Source organism: Balaenoptera borealis (genome assembly GCF_965194805.1).
Source record: "Balaenoptera borealis genome assembly, chromosome: 6".
Classification (NCBI taxonomy): domain Eukaryota; kingdom Metazoa; phylum Chordata; class Mammalia; order Artiodactyla; family Balaenopteridae; genus Balaenoptera; species Balaenoptera borealis.
The window spans coordinates 37,536,668-37,552,264 of record NC_138863.1 but is presented as its reverse complement, the minus strand read 5'-3'; the positions used below and the strand labels follow the sequence as shown (position 1 = coordinate 37,552,264).

The window sequence follows — 15,597 nt, the reverse complement described above, 5'->3', positions numbered from 1 at the left end:
AGCCGTGTGGGTGACATGCACTTGGTGCTCCAGCCAGGCATCAGGGATGTGCCTCTGAGGTGGGAGAGGCAAGTTCAGGACATTGGTCCACCAGAGACCTCCCAGTTCCACGTAATATCAAACGGTGAAAATCTCCCAGAGATCTCCATCTCAACACCAAAGCCCAGCTCAACTCAATGACAAGCAAGCTACAGTGCTGGACACCCTATGCCAAACAACTTAAGACAGGAACACAACCCCACCCATTAGCAGAGAGGCTGCCTCAAATCATAATAAGGTCACAGACACCCCAAAACACACCACCAGATGTGGACCTGCCCACCAGAAAGACAAGATTCAGCCTCTTCCAGAACTGGATGAACACAGGCACTAGTTCCCTCAACCAGGAAGCCTACACAACCCATGGAACCAACCTTAGCCACTGGGGGCAGACACCAAAAACAACGGGAACTACGAACCTGCAGCCTGCGAAAAGGAGACCCCAAACGCAGTAAGTTAAGCAAAATGAGAAGACAGAGAAACACACAGCAGATGAAGGAGCAAGGTAATAACCCACCAGACCTAACAAATGAAGAGGAAATAGGCAGTCTACTTGAAAAAGAGTTCAGAAGAATGATAGTAAAGATGATCCAAAACCTTGGAAATAGAATGGAGAAAATACAAGAAAAGTTTAACAAAGACCTAGAAGAACTAAAGAGCAAACAAACAATGAGGAACAACACAATAAATGAAATTTAAAATTCTCTAGAAGGGATGAATAGCAGAATAACTGAGGCAGAAGAACGGAAAAGTGACCTGGAAGATAAAATAGTGGAAATAATTACTGCAGAGCAGAATAAAGAAAAAAGAATGAAAAGAATTGAGGACAGTCTCAGAGACCTCTGGGACAACATTAAACATACTAACATTCGAATTATAGGGGTTGCAGAAGAAGAAGAGACAAAGAAAGGGACTGAGAAAATATTTGAAAAGATTATAGTTGAAAACTTCCCTAATATGGGAAAGGAAATAGTTAATCAAGTCTGGGAAACAGAGAGTCCCATACAGGATAAATCCAAGGAGAAACACGCCAAGACATATATTAATCAAACTATCAAAAATTAAATACAAAGAAAACACATTAAAAGCAGCAAGGGAAAAACAGCAAATAACATACAAGAGAATCCCCATAAGGTTAACAGCTGACCTTTCAGCAGAAACTCTGCAAGTCAGAAGGGAGTGGCAGGACATATTTAAAGTGATGAAAGGGAAAAACCTACAACCAAGATTACTCTACCCAGCAAGGATCTCATTCAGATTTGATGGAGAAATTAAAACCATTACAGACAAGCAAAAGTGAAGAGAATTCAGCACCACCAAACCAGCTTTACAACAAATGCTAAAGGAGCTTCTCCAGGCAGGAAACACAAGAGAAGGAAAAGACCTACAATAACAAACCCAAAACAATGAAGAAAATGGTAATAGGAACATACATATTGATAATTACCTTAAATGTAAATGGATTAAATGCTCCAACCAAAAGACATAGACTGGCTGAATGGATACAAAAACAAGATCCATACATATGCTGTGTACAAGAGACCCACTTCACACCTAGGGACACGTACAGACTGAAAGTGAGGAGTTGGAAAAAGATATTCCATGCAAATGGAAATCAGAAGAAAGCTGGAGTAGCAATTCTCATATCAGATAAAATACACTTTAAAATAAAGGCTATTATAAGAGACAAAGAAGGACACTACATAATGATCAAGGGATCAATCCAAGAAGAAGATATAACATTGTAAATATTTATGCACCCAGCATAGGAGCACCTCAATACATAAGGCAAATACTAACAGCCATAAAAGGGGAAATTGACAGTAACACAATCATAGTATGGGACTTTAACACCCCACTTTCACCAATGGACAGATCATCCAAAATGAAAATAAGGAAACACAGGCTTTAAATGTTACATTAAACAAGATGGACTTAATTGATATTTATAGGACATTCCATCCAAAAACAACAGAATACACTTTCTTCTCAAGTGCTCATGAAACAGTCTCCAGGATAGATCATATCTTGGATCACAAATCAAGCCTTGGTAAATTTAAGAAAATTGAAATTGTATCAAGTATCTTTTCTGACCACAATGCTATGAGACTAGATATCAATTACAGGAAAAAATCTGTAAAAATACAAACACATGGAGGCTAAACAATACACTACTTAATAACCAAGATATCACTGAAGAAATCAAAGAGGAAATCAAAAAATACCTAGAAACAAATGACAATGAAAACATGATGACCCAAAACCTATGGGATGCAGCAAAAGCAGTTCTAAAAGGGAAGTTTATTGCAAAACCGTCCTACCTTAAAAAACAAGAAACATCTCAAATAAACAACCTAACCTTACACCTAAAGCAATTAGAGAAAGAAGAACAAAAAAACCCCAAAGTTAGCAGAAGGATAGAAATCATAAAGATCAAATCAGAAATAAATGAAAAAGAAATGAAGGAAATGATAGCAAAGATCAATAAAACTAAAAGCTGGTTCTTTGAGAAGATAAACAAAATTGATAAACCATTAGCCAGACTCATCAAGAAAAAATGGGAGAAGACTCAACTCAATAGAATTAGAAATGAAAAAGGAGAAGTAACAACTGACACTGAAGAAATACAAAGGATCATGAGAGATTACTACAAGCAACTATATGCCATAAAATGGACAACATGTAAGAAATGGACAAATTCTTAGAACAGCACAACCTTCCGAGACTGAACCAGGAAGAAATAGAAAATATGAACAGCCCAATCACAAGCACTGAAATTGCAACTGTGATTAAAAGTCTTCCAACAAACAAAAGCCCAGGACCATATGGCTTCACAGCCAAATTCTATCAAACATTTAGAGAACAGCTAACACCTACCCTTCTCAAACTCTTCCAAAATATAGCAGAGGGAGGAACACTCCCAAAGTCATTCTACGAGGCCACCATCACCCTGATACCAAAACCAGACAAAAATGTCACAAAGAAAGAAAACTACAGGCCAATATCACTGATGAACATAGATGCAAAAATCCTCAACAAAATACTAGCAAACAGAATCCAACAGCACATTAAAAGGATCATACACCATGATCAAGTGGGGCTTATCCCAGGAATGCAAGGATTCTTCAATATACGCAAATCAATCAATGTGATACACCATATTGACAAACTGAAGAAGAAAAACCATATAATCATCTCAATAGATGCAGAAAATGCTTTCGACAAAATTCAACACCCATTTATGATAAAAACCCTCCAGAAAGTAGGCATAGAGGGAACTTACCTCAACATAATAATGGCCATATATGACAAACCCACAGCCAACATTGTCCTCAATGGTGAAAAACGGAAACTCTTTCCACTAAGATCAGGAACAAGACAAGGTTGCCCACTCTCACCACTATTATTCAACATAGTTTCAGAAGTTTTAGCCACAGCAATCGGAGAAGAAAAAGAAATAAAAGGAATCCAAATTGGAAAAGAAGAAGTAAAACTGTCACTGCAGATGACAGGATACTATACATAGAGAATCCTAAAGATGCTACCAGAAAACTACTAGAGTTAATCAATGAATTTGGTAAAGTTGCAGGATACAAAATTAATGCACAGAAGTCTCTTGCATGCCTATACATTAATGATGAAAAATCTGAAAGTGAAATTAAGAAAACACTCCCATTTACCATTGCAACAAAAAGAATAAAATACCTAAGAATAAACCTACCTAAGGAGACAAAAGACCTGTATGCAGAAAACTGTAAGACACTGATGAAAGAAATTAAAGATGATACAAATGGATGGAGAGATATACCATGTTCTTGGACTGGAAGAATCAACATTGTGAAAATGACTATACTACCCAAAGCAATCTACAGATTCAATGCAATCCCTATCAAACTACCACTGGCATTTTTCACAGAACTAGAACAAAAAATTTCATAATTTGTATGGAAACACAAAAGACCCCGAATAGCCAAAACAATCTTGAGAAAGAAAAACAGAGCTGGAGGAATCAGGCTCCCTGGCTATACTACAAACTATACTACAAAGCTATAGTAATCAAGACAGTATGGTACTGACACAAAAACAGAAATATAGATCAGTGGAACAGGATAGAAAGCCCAGAGATAAGCCCACACACATATGTTCACCTTATCTTTGATAAGGGAGGCAAGAATATACAGTGGAGAAAAGACAGCCTCTTCAATAAGTGGTGCTGGGAAAACTGGACAGCTACATGTAAAAGAATGAAATTAAAACACTCCTTAACACCATACATAAAAATAAAGTCAAAATGGATTAAAGACCTAAATGTAAGGCCAGACACTATAAAACTCTTAGAGGAAAACATAGGCAGAACACTCTATGACATAAATCACAGCAAGATCCTTTTTGACCCACCTCCTAGAGAAATGGAAATAAAAACAAAAATAAACAAATAGGATCTAATGAAACTTAAAAGCTTTAGCACAGCAAAGGAAACCATAAACAAGACCAAAAGACAACCCTCAGAATGGGAGAAAATATTTGCAAATGAAGCAACTGACAAAGGATTAATCTCCAAAATTTATAAGCAGCTCATGCAGCTCAATATCAAAAAAACAAACAACCCAATCCAAAAATGGGCAGAAGACCTAAATAGACATTTCTCCAAAGAAGATATACAGATTGCCAACAAACACATGAAAGAATGCTCAACATCATTAATCAATAGAGAAAGGCAAATCAAAACTACAATGAGATATCATCTCACACTGGTCAGAATGGCCATCATCAAAAAATCTACAAACAATAAATGTTGGAGAGGGTGTGTAGAAAAGGGAACCCTCTTGCACCGTTGGTGGGAATGTAAATTGATACAGCCACTATGGAGAACAGTATGGAGGTTCCTTAAAAAACTAAAAATAGAACTACCATACGACCCAGCAATCCCACTACTGGGCATATACCCTGAGAAAACCATAATTCAAAAAGAGTCATGTACCACAATGTTCATTGCAGCTCTATTTACAATAGCCAAGACATGGAAGCCACCTAAGTGTCCATCGACAGATGAATGGATAAAGAAGATGTGGCACATATATACAATGGACTATTACTCAGCCATAAAAAGAAACGAAATTGAGTTATTTGTAGTACGGTGGGTGGACCTAGAGTCTGTCATACAGAGTGAAGTAAGTCAGAAAAAGAAAAACAAATACCGTATGCTAACACATATATATGGAATCTAAAAAAAAAATTTAAAAATGGACATGAAGCACCAGGGGCAAGACAGGAATAAAGACGCCGACCTACTAGAGGATGGACTTGAGGACATGGGGAGGGGGAAGGGTAAGCTGGGATGAAGTGAGAGAGTGGCATGGACATATATACACTACCAAATGTAAAATAGATAGCTAGTGGGAAGCAGCCGCATAGCACAGGGAGATCAGCTCGGTGCTTTGTGGCCACCTAGAGGGGTGGTATAGGGATGGTGGGAGGGAGGGAGATGCAAGAGGGAGGAGATATGGAGATATATGTATATGTATAACTGATTCACTTTGTTATAAAGCAGAAACTAACACACCATTGTAAAGCAATTATACTCCAATAGGATGTTAAAAAAAAAAAAGAGTAGAAGGGTAGGGGTAGTCAGATAAATATATACATATGATACATATGTAGACACATGTGTACACACGTGTACAAACACATGCATAATAGTGCTTCTTAAACTTTAATGTGTACCAGAATCACTTGTAGGACTTATTTAAACAGATTGTTGAGCCCCTCCCTCAGAGTCTCTGATTCAGTAGAGGCCTGGTGTGGGGCCCAGGATTTTACATTTTTAACAAGTTGTTGGGTGCTGTTGTTGCTGCTGCTCTAGAGACCACACTTTGAGACCCACTGGCATAGGGTACTGAGTGGTCCTAGAAAACTGTTTCAAAGAGGTGGTATTTGGGTAGAGAACTGAATGATGTTTGAGAAGGAACCAATGTTGTGAAGACGATCAGTGGTGGAAGAAGAGGGTAGGAATGAAGAAGAGCTTTCCAGATAAAGCAGAGAAACTGTGGATTGAAGGAAGCAAAGAGGCTAGTGAGGCTGCAGAGTAATGAGTGGAGGGGTGAGTGGTAGCAGCTGAACTAAGAGAGGAAGATAGACAGTGGGCAGGCCATGGAGAACAGTGGTCCTCTATTCTGAAAGCATACTTAAAAAAAAAACAATGCCGGAGCCCACCTCCAGAGACTCTGATTTAATTAATCTGGGTGGCACTTAGTTATTTTTAAAAGTTCCTTAGGTAATTCTGATAAGCAGGCAAGGCTGAGAATAATGGAGACAGGCCCTTTGTAGCCGTGTAAAGTTGAGTTTTATTTCAAATGTGATGAAAAGCCACTGAACAGTAGAGGATGTAATTGGATTTAATTTCCAGCTGCTAGAATGAATTTTGTAAGAGGTTAAGAGTGAATGAGGAGACCAGTTAGAAAATTTTACAGTTGTCCAGGTGAAAAGTGATGTTGGCTTCAGTTTGGTGGTAGTAGTAAGGATGATGAGAAATGGGATGCTGGATAGTAGATGGGATTTGGGGTAGAACAGAAAGGACTTGCCGATGGATCCTTGGATATCGGAAGTGAGAGAGAGAGAGAAGACTCAAATATGACTCCAAGGTCACCTTTCAACTGAGTGAGAGGTGACACCATTAACTGAGAACATTGGGGTAGAAACAGGTTTAGAGAGAAACTAAAAATTTTTAATTTTGGTATATTAACTCTAAGATGCCTCTTAGGAACAGTTAAGAACCAGATTGTTTTTAGGGAAAAGGAGTGGAACTGAGGGTGAACTGATGCCTCGCTCTTTTGACAGGCCCATTGTGATCGCTAGCTAGGATAGTATTAATTTTAATGTGGATTTCACATGTATTTTGGAAAATGTAACCTCTCCTGTAATGTGTAACTTTTTAAATGGGTGGATAGAATCATGTCAGGAGCTTTCAAGAGGCTTAAACCCATGAACTTAAGCTGGTGGGCCCATGGTAGGCACTCAATATATATTTGTTGAATTAATCAATGAATGAATGAGTGAACTTACTTTTATATATGAAGCCCATTTGTCATTTTGATGAGCAATGTGTCTTCAGATCACGTGGTATAGGGGGCACCAAATATCCAGTGGTTAAAGTTTATGTCTTGATTAGATTGTCATAAAGTATTTAACTGGTCAAATGAATCCACGGAATCCGAAAGGGCAGAGGGTTTTTGGTGTAGGCAGTGTTGTGTTCCTTGTGTTACTACGATCTCCAAAGACCTGTCTCGTTTCTAGTTCTGTATCTCTGTATTTTTGCTCATTTTCATGAGCTAGTGTCATCTGTGATTTCAGCAGAATCAGACCAGATTTAGAACATGACTTTACAGAAAGTTCTCCTGCTTCTCTGTATTCCAGGGCCTGCCAGGCACAGTAGGGAGAGGGTTCAGGGGCAAGAGGTCCTATAAGCCAGCTCGGTACAGTGTGGAATGTGAGATCAGAGCTGACTTACCTGAGATTTCAAAGATGATCAACATCTGCCTGTAAGTATCTCTTCTAATGAGCCAAAAGCCAGAATTTGCTTCTGGAAGGGGAAATCAGTTCCACAACTGGAGAGACCAGAGAAGCTGCTGAGATCTCTTCCCAGACTGTATTCAGATGCCCAGACTTGTGCATGAACAGGTAGAGCCTCTCCCTAGTCATGCTGCCTTATCCCTAGATTATGGAGTGGAGAGCCACTCAAGCTCATTTCTCCTTATTAGCTGCATTCAGGGACCAATGATTCCACTTCAGTCTTGTGTAATGAGAGTTAGAAGTTAAATACATGATCTTAACAGTAGTCACCCAAGTTCTTCTGAAGGGAGAAAAACTCTGTCTGTGAATGCCTTGATAATCCATGTAGAGGCACAAAACAAAACTGGAGAACACGTTGGAGGCTAGACCCAAGGCAGGAGAGGAGAATGGTTAAGTTGACACCTGACCTAAGGAGGGGAGTTTGTTGTGCTCTTTGAAGCAGGTAAATAGAGGAAGGAGGGAGGAAAAAGAAGCTTGCAGATGCTGCAAAGTTGGGTGAAGAGACCTGTGGAAATAATCCAGTGTTAGGGTGGCCAAAAGATAATTTAAGAGGAGAGATGTTCAGTGTTCAACTTGAAATTGTTTACTTTGCTGTCATGTAAACTCCTTTTACACCTCCCTTTGAATAACTGATAAAGTCTCATATTCATGGAAGCTTTATGTGAGTGGAGAAATGGATGGGGAACTCAAGAAAGCTTGAGCTTCACATTGGGTCTAATGGTGGAGAACAGAGAGGGGGCTGTGCAAGTAGGTGCAGAGCTGACTTTGAGAATACAAGTTCTGCCCTCATCCTTACCTTATACACATCTAAGGAATCCTCAGAAATTTTGGGCAGAGCTTTGGTGGGAGACCCAAACTCCAAGTGACACTTGAGTTGTAAGATTTGGGGTAGCAAAAATTATTTCTCTCAAAAAAATTAAGGGTTCTAGCTCTTTTAACGTGATCTGGCCTCACTGGCTCTTCTTCAACTTTACTAGCTCTTTCATTAAACCTGCACTCCTGACTCTCAATCTTTGTACTGTTTCTCTAACTGGTGCAGGTTCCTTTGTCTAATCTCTCTTTGGTTTGCATCTGGTTCTCCTGCCCTTGTTCCTGTGGCATTGGGGGAGACCAGTTCTTCCATTTCACACCTGGGGGCCTATTGTACCCAGTCTAGCACCTGAACCCCAGAGACATCTGGTCACCCAAGAAGAGAGGTCAGACATGACTAATATTCTGGGAGGTTGTTTTCCTGAGCATGAGTATGGGTGAGGCGTTTGTTTTTCAAAGGTCATGTATTATATGGTCACATGGATTTAAACAGGTAAGGATTTATGGCATATCAAGTAATATTAAAAAATCATTTAACCTGAGAGGAAGAAGGCAATAAAAGATTCATTCTCAGCCATTTTGTGAACCCCAGAACCAGCACTTTGAAAATACTCTGTATACTGCAAACGTCAAAGTCAGCATACATGTTTTTGGAGGAAATAATTACAAATGGTAATATAAGGTAATTAAAAATATTTTAATGTTTCTGTTAAGTCTGTTTTGCTACTTCAGAATTTGCTATATCTAAGTAGGCAGGATTGTAAGATAGGAATGTATTTATATGTAGATACTGACCTTTTGACTTCATTCTCACAGTTGCTTAATATTCTCTTATAATGAAATTGTTTCCAGTAATAAAACTGCATTGCAAAAACTTCTTAGGTTATCTGAGGCCAAAATTAGTTACCTAGAATAACAAAGAAAATAATTATTGACTGAGGGCTTCCCTAAACAAGAGAAGCATGGCTGTGCAAGCACTGTGAATGTATTCCCTCCTGTAGAAGTTGCTACTTAGGAGGTTTATTGTGTTCCAGCTAAGAGTCTGGAGGTGGGAATGGTGGAAATAGTGAGCTGGGAAGGTCAGGGATGCATTAGGTTACCTGACTTGAATGATTACAAAATGATTACATGGTTAAGTTTGGTGAAGGTTTATTTACAAAATGAAAGAACATGTATGTCTTCATACCATGCTGATTGTTGAAATAAAAATTGCATGTATTGATATATACCTATAGCGGTCTGCCATTGTTGTTTATACAACCCTCCCCTCAGCCCTTCTTCTGGGAACAACACCCCCTTTCCTTTGGGAATGGCTCAAGCTTCCTGTGGGCACCACCTTGTTCTTTATGTGACCCTGCCCCTTTGCTACTCCCATCTTTTCTCTTACTAGGGCCACAATGGACTGGCCAGGAGTGGGCATCTGACTCAATCTGGTCCTTCCCCTGAAGTTTGCAAGTGAATTGAGAAGGAGTCAGTTCCTTTTTTTCTGGGAAATTTATAAGATGTGAAACCCAGGAGCTTATAATAGCAGATTTACTGCCCCGAGAGGAAAGCCAGTCTATAGTGAGAGGGTCAGACCGTAGAGAGATACATACTTCCTGCAGTTTACGTGGTCAATCCTTTAATATCGTAGGATACTTTAGTATGCTCCCTATATATTTTTGTGTTGCTTAAACTAACCTAAGCTGGATTTCTGTCACTTAGCAAAAAGCATCCTGATGAACACATAGGCACTGTGCATGGGAAAGATTATTAAAGGCTGAAAGGCTGTGGCATCAAAGTAATCCTGAGGTTTATAACACTCTGAACTGGTTGGTTGTTGGACATGACTGAGGAACATTGACTTGTGTCATAGAAATCTTATTAATCGAGTGACTAATTGTCTTCTGATAAATATTTAATATTCCACAAGGCTAGTCCAGAAACCTAAAGACTAATCAGTCTCTTTTGGTTAGTTAGGACAATTGTTCAAACTCATTCTGTCTTTGTGATGAGCATTCATGATTAATACACTAGAACTGATAGGACCCTGTTACTCTGTCCCCTAGCAGAGCGAATAGGTCCTTTCTGAAACCTTAGTCAGGATAGCTTTGAGGCCATTTATTGGCATTATAGCCAAGTAGTGAAAGTTTATGTTCTGTCTTAAACCTCTGCCCTGAGTCAGTACTCTTCTGCTGATCAGCTAAAGAATTTGATACTCTACTCTGCTGAAGTGAAATTCATTGATAATGGCTTATTTTGTTGCCTTCTCCAGTTAGTGCTTACCTTTTAACTCACTGGAGTGAGTTAGTTGTAGATTTAAGATACTATAGTAATAAGAAGGGGGAAATGACTTTTTGTGGAAACAGCACCCAGTTATCAGCAGTAGAAGCCATTAAATTTATTGATGCTGAAATTCTTCCCAGGGGTGAGTCTCCCATACAGCATAACCATTCTTGGTAAACAGTATTTTATATCATACATATATTCTGATGTGGAACCTACATCATTGTTCTTGTATGGATAAATCATACCTCCGTATAGTATAATAATAGGTATCATTTGTAGGGAGCTGCCATATTCTAGATACTGCTGGTGCTTTCACATTTTATCTCATTGATTTGATCTTCAGGAAAACGTTATGAAGTAGATATTATCCTCATTTTGCAGGAGAGGAAAACTAAGCACAGAGAAGTTAAGCAGATAGGCTAAGGTCCTTTGGCTGATGAGAGAACATAACTCAGAAAACAATCACCAGTGCTGCTTCCTTCAAATTGGACTCCTTGCCTGTATGAGTTACTTTCTTACTTGCCTTTAGGTGGGGAGTAAGGAGTGGTTGCCATGGTAATCTCAAGGTAGAAAAAGCCTCTGGCATCTGGCCATGATCATCATTTAACCCAGCTGTGGAAGAGTCTTGCTATTAACCAAGAATCACTAAATGGTACACACAGAATGAGTGCAGATTGAGTGTCTGCTGTTTTGATCAGAGGCTAATTCCTTGGGGGTATTGGGAATTATTAGGTGATAACCTTATGGTGATTGAGTTACTGATTGAGAACCTGTGGGTCTTTTAATAACTTATTTTTTTTTTTGATTTTTATTACAAGTTATTTATTGTTGCTATACTATTACATTTGGTGCATCTATGTGTTTTTTTATTTCCAAGATGCATCACTAAGCTATAAGTTATTATTCCTTGCAGCTTTTTATTGAAAAGATTTTTCTATGGCAAGGTACAAAAAGGCATTCTACAAAAAAACATTTTAAGTTACATTATTTACCAAAAGACTATCTTTATATATTACTGGTCTGTTGAAATTGTTCTTTTCAATCAAATTCCATTAATTTTTACATAATGCATGTCAATAACAGCTACCATAAAAAAATAACTATAAGCAAAAATTGTTTTCCTGTTTATCTTCATTTTTTGCTACTCCTCATTTTTCTTCCTGCTTCTATTTGTGAAAGTGTGAATCCCTCCTTCATGATGTCCTCAAGTCCATAATTACCCCTTATGACAATTTTTTCATGACCCCACATTATAAATTGTTCATTATTTTGAATAATGCCTTAATTTCAAATGTACCTTTGTACTCTTCTACTTTTTCTTCTGTATTGTTTTTTCCTATATTTCTTTTAATAACTTATTATAATTTTGATTCCTGGAGGTATGTTAGGGATATTCCTTTCTGAAAGTTCTAAATGGATCATAATACTACACTTGCTTGTATATTAATATGGCAACAATCAACATCTCATCATTAACTTCATTTTAGAGGTATCTGCATTAATGTATTGATACTCTCCTAATAAATGAATTAGATCTATAAGGATCAAAATCATTTCTCAGTGCTTTTATTATCTTTTCAAAGTGTTTTTAACAACACATTATGTATTCCAGAGTTGTTTTTTAAATGTTGTTCTATTTTTACTAACTTCCTAAGTATACACCAATGCCATAGTGGAATAAATCTGCATGAATCTTGCCTGATCCACCACCTGGAAACAGTACACATCTCCATGGTGGGAAAAAGCTGGAGCAATCTTGCCCTGTGTGTATATGGCTGGACTTTTATTTTTCTGCCTTGACTGTGATCCAGTATATAATACTGGGGCTGACACTCCGTTATTTGGTACATGGATATTTAGAACTGAAGGCTTGTGAGAGAAAATGTGGAGGGCAGTGAAAATAATCTTAAACTGGCAGTGTGAAGACTTACACTTTGCCTTACCAGCTGTGGGACCTTGATCCTCATTTTTCTTGGCCTTGGAAGGAGGTAAATGAGAGAAATGATCTGCAGGTCTCATTTAAACCTTAATGCTGGAATTCTGTAATGCTAGATAATTGGAGCTCTGTTTTCTGCTGTCTGATCACAAACCCTTTTGGAAATAGAAGAAAACACCACAAATTATGTTGTTCACTGGGTTGGGATAGAAATTGAAGGCAGGAAGGCCTGCAGAGAGCCTCAGCTTAGTTTCTTCTCAGATGACTTGCCTCCTGTTTCCTTCAAAAGGATGGGGAGAGATTTTAATCTCTATCAATTCAGCATCTGTGGTTTCTTTCATGAGCAAGCATCATAGTGGATGTCAAGAACTATGTGGTAATTTACAATTATTCCACTGCATCATGTAATATGTATTTGAGAATAATTGTTTAGAGGCGCTTGCTTGCTAAAGTATGATTATATTCAGAAAGGAGGAGCTTTGTAAGTGACACAAACTTCAGACTTCTATGAATTTCACGTTTAAGCTCATTAACGGGCAGGTGCTATTTTAGGAATTCCGTGATGTGTGCTGTTCCTCGGTCATTCCTCTACATGGCAGTTGTGGGAAAACCTCTGACAGGAGATAATAGTAAGTTATCTTAATTTAGAGGCTAAAAAATTTTAAAAGAAAATTTCTCTTTGAGAAGAAACATTAGAGGAATGTTTTAAGAATTTGAGGATGGTATGTTGGGAATTACACTGGAATTGGGAAGTTTCTAATTCCATTGAGCATAAACGTATTCATTTTCTTGGCAGTGAATATGCTAATTAATATCAGAACATTCCACATTTTAGGATCAGGTACCACTTCCATGAATCTTTTCCTTCCTATATCTATACTCATTACCTTAATTTAGGCATTTACTGGTACTCTGCTGGATTATTGTAGGGGTCTCCTAGTTTTCCTCCTGCCTCTCACTCTTTTCTAAATACCACTTTGGACATTCACAGAAAAATAGACAAGATGAAAAGGCAGAGGGCTTTTTACCAGATAAAGGAACAAGATAAAACCCCAGAGAAACAAATAAATGAAGTGGAGATAGGCAACCTTCCAGAAAAAGAATTCAGAATAATGATAGTGAAGATGATCCAGGACCTTGGAAAAAGAATGTAGGCAAAGATCAAGAAGATGCAAGAAATGTTTAAAAAAGACCTAGAAGAATTAAAGAACAAACAAACAGAGGTGAACAATACAATAACTGAAATGAAAAATATACTAGAAGGAATCAATAGCAGAATAACTGAGGCAGAAGAACAGATAAGTGACCTGGAAGACAGAATGGTGGAATTCACTGCTGCAGAACAGAATAAAGAAAAAAAAATGAAAAGAAATGAAGACAGCTACGAGACCTCTGGGACAACATTAAATGCAACAATGTTCACATTATAGGGTCCGAGAAGGAGAAGAGAGAGAGAAAGGACCCGAGAAAAAATTTGAAGAGATTATAGTTGAAAACTTCCCTAACATGGGAAAGGAAATAGCCACCCAAGTTCAGGAAGCTCAGAGAGTCCCACACAGGGTAAACCCAAGGAGAAACACACTGAGACACATAGTAATCAAATGGCAAAAATTAAAGACAAAGAAAAATTATTGAAAGCAGCAAGGGAAAAACAATAAATAACACACAGGGAACTCCCATAAAGTTAACAGCTGATTTCTCAGTGGAAACTCTACAAGCCAGAAGGGAGTGGCATGATATATTTAAAGTGATGAAAGGGAAGAAACTACAACCAAGATTACTCTACCCATCAAGGATCTCATTCAGATTTGATGGAGAAATCAAAAGCTTTATAGACAAGCAAAAGCTAAGAGAATTCAGCACCACCAAACCAGCTCTACAACAAATGCTAAGGAAACTTCTCTAAGTGGGAAACAGAAGAGGAGAAAAGGACCTACAAAAACAAACCCAAAACAATTAAGAAAATGGTCTTAGGAACATACATATCAATAATTACTTTAAATGTGAATGGATTAAATGCTCCGACCAAAAGACACAGGCTTGCTGAATGGATACAAAAACAAGACCCGTGTATATGCTGTCTACAAGAGACCCACTTCAGACCTAGGGACACATACAGACTGAACGTGAGGGGATGGAAAAAGATGTTCCATGCAAATGGAAATCAAAAGAAAGCTGGAGTAGCAATACTCATATCAAATAGACTTTAAAATAAAGAATGTTACAAGAGACAAGGAAGGAAACTACATAATGATCAAGGGATCAATCCAAGAAGAAGATATAACAATTATAAATATATATGCAGCCAACATAGGAGCACCTCAATATAAAAGGCAACTGCTCACAGCTGTAAAAGAGGAAATCAACAGTAACACAACAATAATGGGAGACTTTAACACCACACTTACACCAATGGACAGATCATCCAAACAGAAAATTAATAAGGAAACACAAGCTTTAAATGATGCAATAGACCAGATAGATTTAATTGATATTTATAGGACATTCCATCCAAAAACAGCAGATTACACTTTCTTCTCAAGTGTGCACAGAACCTTCTCCAGGATAGATCACAGCTTGGGTCACAAATCAAGCCTCAGTAAATTTAAGAAAATTGAAATCATATCAAGCATCTTTTCTGACCACAATGCTATGAGATTAGAAATCAATTACAGGGAAAAAAACGTAAAAAACACAAACACATGGAGGCTAAACATACGTTACTGAATAACCAAGAGATCACTGAAGAAATCAAAGAGGAAATCAAAAAATACCTAGAGACAAATGACAATGAAAACCCGACGATCCAAAACCTATGAGATGCAGCAAAAGCAGTTCTAAGAGGGAAGTTTATAGCTATACAAGCCTACCTAAAGAAACAGTCTAACCTTACACCTAAAGGAACTAGAGAAAGAAGAATAAACAAAACCCAAAGTTAGCAGAAGGAAAGAAATCATAAAGATCAGAGCAGAAAT

General features: G+C 37.9%; 1 protein-coding gene across 4 annotated transcripts in view; it reads left to right on the top strand.

Annotated features, from left to right (window-relative positions):
* The window catches only part of PLCL1 (phospholipase C like 1 (inactive)), a 388,297-nt gene that overhangs the window by 175,527 nt on the left and 197,173 nt on the right, over window positions 1-15,597 (top strand). Inside the window, exon 1 of one of the 4 annotated variants that reach the window (XM_082397317.1) lies at window positions 7,503-7,577. The exons of the other annotated variants lie outside the window; for them this stretch is intronic. The gene's annotated coding sequence lies outside the window, so the exon portion shown is untranslated. Of the gene's footprint in view, window positions 1-7,502; window positions 7,578-15,597 lie in introns of those variants that run through there. 4 annotated transcript variants of the gene reach the window in all.